Source organism: Thermobia domestica, chromosome 14, assembly GCF_964235325.1.
Source record: "Thermobia domestica chromosome 14, izTheDome1.hap1.1, whole genome shotgun sequence".
NCBI classification, from domain to species: Eukaryota; Metazoa; Arthropoda; class Insecta; order Zygentoma; family Lepismatidae; genus Thermobia; species Thermobia domestica.
In genome coordinates this window covers 190,733,451-190,746,215 of record NC_137467.1, presented here as the reverse complement: position 1 = coordinate 190,746,215, position 12,765 = coordinate 190,733,451, and the positions used below count along the sequence as shown (strand labels likewise).

At 36.6% G+C, this 12,765-nt stretch overlaps 1 protein-coding gene across 1 annotated transcript in view; it reads right to left on the bottom strand.

Moving 5' to 3' along the window:
* Nucleotides 1–7,148, bottom strand: part of l(2)k09913 (transmembrane protein 53-like lethal (2) k09913) — a 46,970-nt gene extending 39,822 nt beyond the window's left edge. The window contains exon 1 of the mRNA XM_081739259.1: nucleotides 6,991–7,148. The gene's annotated coding sequence lies outside the window, so the exon portion shown is untranslated. The remainder of the gene's footprint in view (nucleotides 1–6,990) is intronic.
* Between the last annotated feature and the right edge of the window lie 5,617 nt (nucleotides 7,149–12,765).

The following is a 12,765-nucleotide window of genomic DNA, read 5'->3' as shown; positions in this document are numbered from 1 at the left end:
GGACACTGGACTTTCCAAGCACAGCAACTAGGCTGTGGTACAAGCCATGTGGTCTGAGTGAAGAGTACTGACTTCTAGAGTGAAAAAGTGTGTCGGTGCTGGGAAGCAGACTGCGTGGCGTAGAGGTTAACGCATCGGCATGGTATGTCGGAGATCCCGGGTTCGAGACATGACCGAGTCATTCACTCTTCGTGTGTTACGCTTCATTACTTTTGTAGTAAATTAAGTTCAAAACAATTTATGTCTACTTTATTTTCATCTTCTAGATAGATAGCGATACGCTACATGGAACTAAATAGCTCTGCATACAACATGTTTGCTCATTACAAAAAATCCACGATCATCACAAAATAAATATCGCGTAGCCCTCTTTTCATCTAACTGAACTATTATCCACGTAACTACATGAAAATTATCCATCTCGAAGAGCAAATACCGATCCTAACCTGCCTAGCGGAATACATTATAGGGACACACACCATATCAAACAGCAGAATATACACTATAATCCCATATCATTGAAAGAATCCTATTTCCCTTATATAACCCTAATGATAATGATTTCAACTAAAAGTTTGGATTATATAGATAAATGAAGGAAAAAGCACATTACACGCACACAATTATATATATATATAACGCCAATGCCTCTGTAAGGACGAATTCAGTAATACAAAAAGAGCCAAAAAGTGCACGAATGGACCAAGTAGCAGAGTGAATTGAATGAATGGTTTTGAGGACCTACACCCTAATATAGAATCCAGACCACATCATCTCCCATTGGGAATTGAAGCCGGGTCACCGAAGCTAAACATACGTACACTGCATTTAGCCATGCAGAACTGGAGTAGCGTGGTGGTTGATGCACTGAAATTGTAAGCAGGAGACCGGGATTAGAATCTCGGTCATATTGTGCATTTTTCACTCTTTGTAAATAAATGGTTTGATGTTACAGGATGTCTCTGGGTATTTCCAATATAATTGCAGTATCCTAGTGAAACTGAATACCTAAAATACTATGGTGAACTGAAAAAAAAAAGTGACTACCACATACGACAGTTTGCAGATATCTAACAACCTCAAAAATATGTTGAAAAAGTGTACTCTTATTCAATATTCTAACAGAAAGAACGCACAGACACTAGGGGGTCGAAATCAACATTTAAAAATAATAATAATGTCAGTGTTTTCTGAACTTGATCTCTCCCAGAATGCCTGTCGCAATCTACGTCCACTTTTTTATTGTTTTGTTTTCTTGATCTTCACCCACCCAATAGGGGTCACTCCTTTCCTCACCTGATTGACTGTATTACATATTTTCAGATAAGCAGAAGCTTTGCTTTGTATATAATTAAACACAAACAAACTATTTGCCGAGCAAAACAATATATTCATTAAAAAAAACTACATACGGTACGTGTGACAGGTTCGCCAACTAACAACCAAAATGGCTGATGAAGTCAAAATGTTAATTGGCAAAACTGTCACACGTATGTAGTTTTTCAATGTGAATATACTGTTTTGCTTAGCAAATTGTTTGTGTTTAATAATTTTAGACTTTTCTTTACATTTGTATTACATTTGGTACGGTCCGCAGCAAGAAAACCTGCAATATGAGCATGTAAGTTTATTGTGAAACTACGCCTAACAGTGCAAGGAATCAACATCACGTCTAATGGCACGAATCACGCCAGGAGAAACCTCGGCGTCCTCCCCTGCAAATTTATTTTGGAACAAAACATTTCGACGTTTCACAATAAACTTAAATGTTCATGTTACAGGTTGTTTGCTGCGGACTGTTCCAGTACTGAAAACAATATTAAGTAGAAGACCTGTTCTTCCTGATGAGCTTCTAACCACACCACGACTCGCTGGGAGTCTTTGCACACAGAGCGTCTTTTTGAAAGTTTATAAGACATTGTTACATTATAAACATGCCTCATATTATAAACACTATGCACTTTCTTTCTTGAACTTGCCAGGTTTTAATGGATGGCCAGCAGCCCTAAAAACCACGTACACCCAGATGATGGAGCTGCCATCTTGAAAGATCTCAAGGGAAATTTTTACATTGTCTAGTTTTACACAGTAACATCTACTATAACTTCAGCATTCCCAGTATCAATACGAATTTTTAGTAATTTCCAGTACTTCAAGTATCAGTAGACACCATGTGTTACTTTGACAACTTTCCAAAACAATATACAGCATGTAGATACAATTTAGGAAAGAAAGCCATGCCCATTCTGGAGACAAAAAAGAAGAAAAAATGAAATGAAATTATTAAATTTTACGTCCCATGATTACGCCAGCTAGGCGAAAGGAGACGGCGATGATGAGAAACGAATGAAATAGTGGAACGAAGAAAGTGGGAGGAAATGGGAGAACCCCGAGAAAAACCACGCACACGGTGATTGTCCAGCACAAAGTTCACTTCGCGAGAGCTAGGATCGAACTCAGGACCCCATGTACCAGCGGTGAAGACTCTACCACTGAGCCACCGGGGCCCCTCCTTGGAACGAATACTTTGTATCTTTACGCACCCATGTTCACTCTTTTAAAGAGATTTCGTTTATGTAAAATGAAATGATTTTGTTTTCTTAGTTTCACGTCTCACAGCTAGATTGTCCTTAGGTTAAAGGAGACGGATGATTTATGAAACTAAACGATTGTGAAATTTAATCATTTGTGCTCTCCCACCGAGGATCGAACCCCATACGCTCTATATCAAAAGCACACGAGGTACCGAGTAGCCCAGCGAAAGAGCTTTTTCGATTATGTTGCTTTTGTGATATTGTTTAGGTATATGTGAGCAATAAGATTATTAGTTGATCAACATTTGAGGATTCAATTTTATTTAATGTCAGTTATTGACTAGAAATATGAAAGCTCTCCGTATTCACTGATCTTCGGGTTTAAGTGGTTGAAATTAAGAACAGTAGGGACTCTCAAAAATGATCTCGTCAATAGAAATACATTGATCCGGGTCACTCTTTCGTGGAGAAATCGCCTGAATTTTATAACACATTTCACGAAGAACTGATTTGATCATCACATAGATTTCATCCCTCTTTTGTGAGTTCCCGTAAATACTACAGTATCTATCTATGTATATTCCAATAGGTAACTTTTATCTGTTTTTCTGGTCAAAGTCTATGAGACCTACATCATCAGACCAGATGTCTTTTACTGAGGAGTCATAGTGTACAGAGTGATAAGCGCTAACGTGTTAAAATGGAATGAGTAAGTTTTATTGTATGCGGAAAATACTACTCAGGAATAAAACATCGTTAATTCGATAACTGTAGCGTGCAGGCCAAGTTTACGCACACCACTCGAATTAGTTATTGAAAATTAAATCTTTCACTAACTTCCTTCAAACTGTCCTCCAAAGATTGGCGTTGAGAGATAAGACAATACCCTACTTAGCACGGAACGTAAGCAGCAGAAGTAATTATTGAAAAATTACGATTCGCGCATAAATACAGCGTCCGGATAAATGCCATAAAAATTACACCGCACAAAACAAATCAATCTGTGCTATATTGCCACCAAAACGCATGAATGCAATCTTACTGAGTCACAATACGATGAAGGCCGTGAATCCGTGCAGTAGCACGAGGGTAAGACAGAAGGAAGCCAGCGCGCACGCGAGCGTAATGAAAGCACATGAAGCAGTGATACGAGACCCTATAGCACTTATTATACTTTCACATTAGGCATAAAAGACTTAAGTTTTCGCAGATGGCGGCCCGGATAAGACACACATGAACATGTTTTCGACGTTGTATTATTACTTACGTGTTGTTATTTCAGTAAACCTTACCTGTTTCAATTCCGGAGTACACCTTTCACTGTTAATCAAATATTTCTTGTTTTCATGCTCCCTTTGCTCTTTGCTGCATCCGTATGCATCTATACAGTATTATACCCCCCAAGTGTTAATTGCTACAAACTACGCACCACTCAGAAATCAGTAAAACAATGAACTATTAGAGTATTACCTAAATCAACTTTCAGAGGGGAATGTCCCTATCAAACGCATGTCCCTGGGATATTAAAAATTACAGAACTTATACAAAAGTGCTATGCTCCTTTCCTGCGTTCTGTCTCCCCGCATGTGGTATGAAATGTCAGACATTTCATACCACATATTATAGCTGGCCGTGCTATAGTATGTGGTAAAGAGCACACTTCCCACAAGGTATTTCCACCTTAGTATACGCCTTTCTTCCGTGGATTTTACAAATTTACGCCCCTCTCCCCCCCCCCCCCAAAAAAAGCGTATAATGCGATAGCACCCAAAATTATGCCTCATTTCATTTCATTTATGCCACACTTAGTTCAGATCAATTATTAATCTTCCCTCTTTTTAATTTCCAGTCAACATTTCTGTATTTCCCTCCATTACAGCAACATACACATCCAGTCAATAAGGCAGTCGTTTTCAAACATGTCATATCATGCTCTATTGCTTGTTTACCGGTACCTAATATCGCATCAATCCGCGAATTCATATAGCCTACAATTTAACTTGGTTTTCCTCCCAAATTACTCACCCTACACTGATGACCGTCATTGCTCCTACTGTCTGATTCTGTTCACTTCTTTGTAAATTTTCAATTTCAGAGCCGCTATCTGCGGCAATTAACCCACACAAAACACACTCTTGTACACTGTGCATAAATATTCAGCCGGGCGAATGAAGTATCTAATAGTCATCTCTCATATGCACTTACTTAAACAATCGTATAGTACTTGTAATCTTTTTACAGAAGTAACCCTACACTTGTACACACAAAATATAATTGTAGCCCTATTACTATCAAATTCTGTCGCCTGCAGAAATTTGTTCCCTATAAACATGGTATTCCACCCAAACTATTAAATTTTACCTGTAAATTTTACAAAACGTGATATATCTAAACTTGACCTGTTGCAATTGTAGATAATGTTTTACTAACTTATTTAAGCAATTGACACATCCCTAACTAGTATGCTAGGTAGACCCGTAACAATGTAAGTGCTACTACAAACAACCTACATAAGTGAGCCATTTCACATAATACCCTGATTCATACAAGCTACTATGTCGAGTTTATTCTAATTTAAGTTAAAGTGACGTTATATGGCGTCCATCCTTTTACTTCGGCTCCCGAACCATGTGATGTCCCTACTTTGTTAATAACTTGTCATTAAAATAATAATCGTATTACCACAAACTAAGAATTCGTGTAAATTTACTTTTGGCGCAACACTCGAAATAACTACTGAAAAACTATAATTCTTTTACTAATTTCCTTCTTATAATCTCCTAAATGATTTGCACTGGGCAACAAGCAAATATTTCACTTGGTATAGATAACATTCAAAGAGGCCATCAGAAGTAATTGCTGAAAAATTGCAATTATTTTCCAATTTAAGTGTAAATATGGCGTCCGGATGGATGGCATAAAAGTACAGCGCAGGAAACAAACAAACCTGTGCTAGGTTGCCACTAGAAAGCACGAATATCTAACCGAGTCAGTGCAGGGTGAAGCTGGGGCCCAAGTGGTAGCGACGGTGCAAATACGCGTAAGTGAGGGTAGCAAGAACAAGTAGGTTTTGGAAAATGATACGCGTTTCAATGGAACTTTTCATGTCTGTATACAGTAGCACTCCATTTTGTAAACATAAAATACGGCTTCTATACACTGTACAGAAATACGCCGCCGGTGGAAAATAGGGTATTTATTCCGAAGTTGGGCGTCCGCTTTTATCACTTTTTTTCGCTTTTATCTCCTTTCCACACTTTCTGCAATTTGTTATTAGGTTCATTAATCCGTGCTCTTCACAAAGTTTTAAAAGATTTTGCTCGTTATCAACGTATTTTTTCATAAATGTTAAAACTGTTAGTTCATTGCCCTTGTACATTCGCCATGTTGATAACATAAATGCTCGTTTCTTTCCCACAATGCAACTGTTCGGTTACCTTGCGCCAAATATTTCCCTCCGCTCGCCGTATAGTCCCATGTTTATAACCGCTCATATATAACAAATAAACAGATTTTTCGAGACTCTTATACATTATCAAGCACACAAATGATCAAATTATCTATATCTTTCCTGTAAATTTTAAAAATTTTGCTGGAAACGGACGCCTAACTTTGGAATTTAACCCGAAAATAGTATCTAAAACAATCAACTTTCATATGCACTCTTTTTTTTTTTTTTTTTGTTATCCGTCGTAAAGCACTTATGATAATGATTCTACAATAGCAATACTACACTTTTAAACCTATAACACTGGTATATTACTTTGTACCGCTAATTAATTCTATCGCCTGCTGAAGCTTATTTTTTTATAAATATGTCTTTTCAAACAGTGTTGAACTTTACTTGTAAATCTTCCAAAATGTGGTGCGCGAGAAGTAAATCAGCACCGAAATATTGAACGAACGATATTATGCTTTGGTTTACTAAATTCCAACCCAACTAATTATATTAAGTGCAAGGATCATTGCTACCGCACGAGCAATAAACTGCATTATATATATAATTTTTCCTTACAATTACTTAAGCAATGCAGTTAGTACAATGTACTAGGAATCAAAGCTTCATCGTACAAGGTAGCGTAACAATGCACAGCTTCTATAAACTAGTGTAAACAACTCCAGCGAAAAATTACTGCTGCATTGCGCTGTAACGTTCAGAAAACATTATTAATGTTAACTAGTTACATAGTGTGAATGGCATAACTTGTGGAACGAACAAAAACTATTCAATCTACTCATAAAGTATCTCTTTAAGTAATTTACTAATACAAATATTTACTTATCAAACTCTGACGACAAAGAGTCATAGGTCGTGTGGTGAGGAGGGAAACAATCAATTGTGTGCTACAAATACAATAAATACACTGTCAAGGATTTATAACTACTGAAATCTTACGTAAATTTAAATAATCTAAATACACAACAACCGGTTAAATAAAAGTAGGGTGTAGCTTACCAACAGCGAAGCTACTTGTTTTATCAAATATGATCCGTCCTTCGATTGTACTCAATAAACTCTAAATACTTCAGCTGCTTGCGGGTATTTAACCTTCGCCCCTTACTCCGTCTACAGAAGAAGCTGAGGCCACTTTTCCTTCGGAAACACCATAAGAGTCATCTAGCGGCGAAAAGCAGGAATCACGTATAACTATGTTTATTACGTAAAAGTAATCTTTTCTTTTCTTTATTTATTATTATGTAAAAGTAATGTGAGAAATACAAAGAAAAGATTTTACTTGCAAATGAGTATCAGTAAGGTATGTTGCATAACTGCAAGACTATTTATAGAAACAAATAAATCAAATGTATTTTCTCCATATTTAAAACGCTTGTATGGTGGCTCAGCGGCAGTGCTTTCCTCTGGTATATGGGGTCCCTGGTTCGATTCCAGGGCAGGCCCGCAACTAGGGTTTCTGTCACCCGGGGCAAACACACAATTCGGCGCCCCCCCCCCCAGGTTTAGTCGAAAAGTATCACTTACTTATGGATTGCAACTGTAAATAACATTCTTAATGAAACCAGTTATATCGATTTTTAAGTACTTTAATCAAACTTACTTTAACCAAAAAATATATTACATTCGTTATGTGCTCACAAGTTTTAAGAATAATTTTGTACATACATTTTGTTTTAATGTTGTATGAAGAAATCAAAACAAAATGAACTAGAAAATATCTGCCACATTATACAGTTATTAATTGAAATAACACATTTAGTTTTAATAACCCGAAGAATAATTATGAACATACGCTTTCATATTAAAATAAGAAACTAATACAAAATAAACTAGAAAATTTCTAGTAAATCATAAAGTTATAATTGAAATAACATTTAGTTCTAATAAATCCAAAAATAATTTTGTACATAAGCTTTCATTTAAAAATATATAAACAATACAAAATAAACTTGAAAATATCTGGTATATTATAAATAGAGCAACCCAAAAGCATAAAAAGCATAATAGCAATTTAGTCATATGGTTGGTACCTTGAACATGGGTGTGGTTGTCTAAGGGTCCAGAAGAAACTAATTTTAAAGAATAATAAAGCATAATTTTAGAAAATAAAGCATAATTTAAAATATATAGCATAATTCTTGGAAATTCTATTTAACTGCAAGTTTAACATATACTATATTAATATTTTTAAAAAAAATATTTATAATGCAAAATCATTGAGAACATAACAATGCAACAATAAAAAGCTTATTTTTATTTCTGTAAATTTTTCGGTGTAATCCTTTGATGTGGAGAAAAGAACAAAACTTTCCATCAACAATGAAGCACAAAAGAACTCCACACTATATTGTTATGTGTGCCTCTCAAACTTGAGCACTTTCTGTACTTTTTGTGCACCTTTCTGTATACTTTCTCTTTCTGTATATATGCACCTCTAAGATGCACACAAGTGATAGAAAAAACTGATTCGAGCAAAGCATATCTCTTTACAGTGCATTAACTAGAAAGTTCATTAAATATGAAAGAAATTGCTTCATAAAATATTAATAAATAGATCAAGATATTTAGATTATTTAATGTATAGTAAATATTATACATTATACACGATTAATGTAAAACAATGATTGAAATTAACAACAAAGCATAAGTTGGACTGATAGATAACAATTCAAAATGCCTCGAAAAGCTCTCAAGCAAAACTAATAGATAAAACTTCATACAGCCTTCACTCGCAAAATCCCTTGGTAGGCGTACAAGAAACAATTAAATACACCGAGGCGTGTAACTTACTTTTCCGCCACAAAACTGCCCTCTAACTTAAAAACATTACAGCAATTGCGTAACATTACAGGGGCGCGTCTGAGCTAAACTCTTCAACCACCAGCAAGCAACAAAAATCGGTAACTTTTCGCCCCCGCCCCTATTGATAACAGCGTTTTAAACTTAGAGCTTCTTCGTGGCTAAGCGGTTAACGTACGCGCCTTTGGCGTGGGAGACCCGGGTTCGATTCCTGGCGGGAGCTCATGTGGTTCGGATTCCACGTTAATCAGTAGGTCCACGTCTCATATAGCCTTGCTGCTGAAAGGGACGTTAAACTTAAAATCAACTCAACTCAATGGAATTATACAGACAAACAGCTCCTTGTGGTAGGAAAAGGAAAGGGGGGCGGATTCTCTGTGGTCGCCCAAGGGAACAAATGCATGCAATATTAGGTTTTCAATGTATGACATTACACGTATTTAGATGAGACTCTCTCTCTCTCTCTCTCTCTCTCTAAAAGATGTCCCATGGAAAAGGCCAAGTAAACTTTTGATTTCTTTTAACCTCTAGAATAAGTTTCTCAAGGGAAAGGGTGCGATTTTTAAAACAATTGATATACTATCTTCTTTCTGGCGCCCCCTCCAACCACGCGCCCGGGGCACGTGCCCCCTCTGCCCCCCCTTAGTTGCGGCCCTGTTCCAGGGCAAATAACTTCGTAGTAGAAAGATCGTGTCCATGGGTTTTCTTGGAGTACTCCAACTTTCTAATTTCACCAATTTTTCCATCATTATTTACTTCCCTTAATCATCCGTCTCCCTTAGCCTAAAGGTCATAAGCATGGGATGTTAAACTGAGATTTCCATGTTTAAAAGACATTTTTTCATAAATATTGTGAACATTATTCAAATATTTTCCGGGATTGAAGCGTATATAAGAGAAGTGGGTACCTTTTAGAATTTTGGTTCAGCCAATTTTTATTCTTCCTTGCTTCTAAGACAGTCTTATAACTGACGACTAATTCCCGGGAAGATATTTTTTAGGAATATTCCCTGGGAAGATTCCCCAAAATGGGAATTTTCCGGGAATTTATATACAATCACAAATAAAATTACATTCTATTACTATATTATGATTTCAAAGTTAAATTCGTTTTTCATCACAGTATATTATTACTGTTGTTCCAGAAAATTCTCTAAAATGCATATTCTGTACGGTATTATGTTATTTTATTATATTTAGGGAGTACTTATAAATGTATATTTAGTTACGATATGTTCTATTTAAATAAATATGTGTAAAAAATTGTATAGTAGGTCCATAGGGATGGCCAGACGGATCCGGATCTCGGATATCCGGATCCTATAAGATCCGGATCTCGGATCCGGATCTGAAATTTCGGATCTTGGATCCGGATCCGGATATCCGGTTCCTGCATCCGGATCCGGAATTTCGGATCTTGGATCCGGATCCGGAATTTCGGATCTTGGATCCGGATCCGAAGTTTCGGATCTTGGATCCGGATCCGAAGTTTTGTATCTTGGATCCAGATCCGAAGTTTTGAATATTGGATCCGGATCCGGATATCCGATTCCTGGATCCACACCCGAAATTTCGAAGTTCAGATTCATACTCCTGTTTTGAATATTTTAGGCCTTAGATTGAGACCCAGAACTAAAATATCCATATGTATAAAATTGACTAGGTGAATTTTATCTAACTCAGTGGGAAGACAATTCAATTTAAATGACAAAAGATTACATCAAAATCTCATTTTCACATTTTTCGGGTTAGACCATTGTTCCGCACACCACATCATTTAGTCTTTAGTATATCTTTAAACGTACTACAAGTATGCCACTTTCATCTGAAGTCAGTAGTTGTATAGATTTGCCTTTTGTTTTATATTAATCGAGTTAGGATTAAAATTCGATTGTTTGTGAGACCTATGATAATATTTTCAGAATGAGTTATAACGTTGAAAAACTGCATAGTAATGCTGCATATTTTCTTTGTGCTACATTGGAATTTAATGTAGTGTATCTTATACAATCGGCTCTTATGATTAATTCAATGATCTGAACTCCTGCAGCATTACGCTAAAATCATGGATGTCTTTGAATTTTCGTCATCATTTCTATTTTTTTTTATTACGAGCAAAATAAATATCATAAGCGGTATTTTACATAATACATATAGACGCAGATCAGTCAGTTGATTGCTTAAAGTTTATAGCAAAGCTATTACATTTCTAAGACACTGGCGGCCTTAGGACAAAATCCATGGCTTTCCCATAAAATCTTAAATATCTCTATATAAAAAGGGCAAAGTCCTGAGTGACTGAGTGACAGATCACCGTACAGACCAAATCGCTTAAGCTACAAACTTGAAATTTGGACAGTTTATAGGGTTTGTGACGTAGGATACCACTAAGGAAGGACTTTAGGAAATTCGACGAGGAAGGGGGGAAATGGGGTGGAAAATATTGATGATTCTTGACGTTAGATACTTCAAATTTGGTATTTGGGTTTCTCATTGAAAATAATTTGATACTTGTTAAAGTGCTTTTTGATATTTAAATTAGAAGGGGCAGGGAAGATGTAGAAAGTAAAAGAACGGGTGGTAATTGCAATTATTGCAATTAGTATAATAATATGCCTATATCTCGGAAACTTAAAGGGTTAGAAACATGGAATTTGGTATTTGGACTTCTCACTTAAAATAATTAGATACGTATTTCAACGTTTTTTTTATGTGTGGCCCAGAAGGGAAGAAAAGGGGCGAGAAAAAAATTAAGTGGGGATTACAATTATTGTATTAATATGTTATATCCTTTAAGGTTAGAGACTTGAAATTTGGTATTTGCACTTCTCATTGAAAATAATTTGACATGTGTTTCAGTGTTTTTTGACGTTTTAGTAAAAAGGAAAAGAAAAGAGATGGAAAGGAAAGAGGGTGGGGATTGTAATTATTATAATAACATGTCGATATCTGGGAACCTCTGAAGGTTAGGAGCATAGAATTTGGTATTTGGACTTTACATTTGAAATAATTAGGAATGTACTTAAGCGTTTTTTTGATGTATGTCTTAGAGGGGAAGTAAAGGGGCGGGGAGAAAAGACTTTTATATCTCGGAATCCTGGAATGTTAGAGAAATGAAACTTGTTATTTGAACAAAAATTCGTTATCTTGTGAAATAAAATGCTTGTGTTTTACATCCCACGTTTATGCCGGTTAGGCTAAAGGAGACGGTGATTATGAGAAATAAATGAAATGAAGAAAGTAGGAGGAAACGGGAAAACCCCGAGAAAACCCACGAGCACGGTGTTTGTCCACCACAAAGTCCACACGGTGCAAGCTGGGATCGAAACAGGGACCCCAAGCACCGGAGGTGAACGCTCTACCACTGAGCCACCGCGGCCCCTTAAAAATTCGTTATGTTTGCAGGCGTATGATGTGCGAGGCCGTAGACCGAGCAAATGTGTGGGCTGGGGGGAAAGCTCCCATGTACTCGCACTGAAATTCGGTATGTCTCGGGATACCGGAATGTTATTACATACAATTTGATATTTGAACTGAGATTCGATATGGTTGTAGGTTTACGAGGTACGAGGTCATAGGCCGATTAAATGAGATATCAGAGGGTCTAAGGGCAAATCCCCAGACATTTCTTTTTAAATTGATTATGATTAGAGGCTTTTGTGGTGCGAGGCCCTAGTAACGGGGGTCTAGTGGCGAAGCCCCCAACTAGCTGAGGTCTATTAAGTATATAAATGTATTTGCGTAATGACTGGAAATTGCATGTATGCCTGTGGACAAAATTGCATAAGTAGCCACGAGAAATGACAATCCTTTAAGATAAAAATTTTAAAAAGCTACCAAAATGTACTCTTGAATGAGTTGTATAAAATTATGTTTGCGCAGGGGCGAATCCAGATCGGACTCTTGGAGGGGGCGGATGGATTCTTAGGGGGCGGTTGGGGATGCTAGCAGTGAAAAATTACTTAGATGATCTGA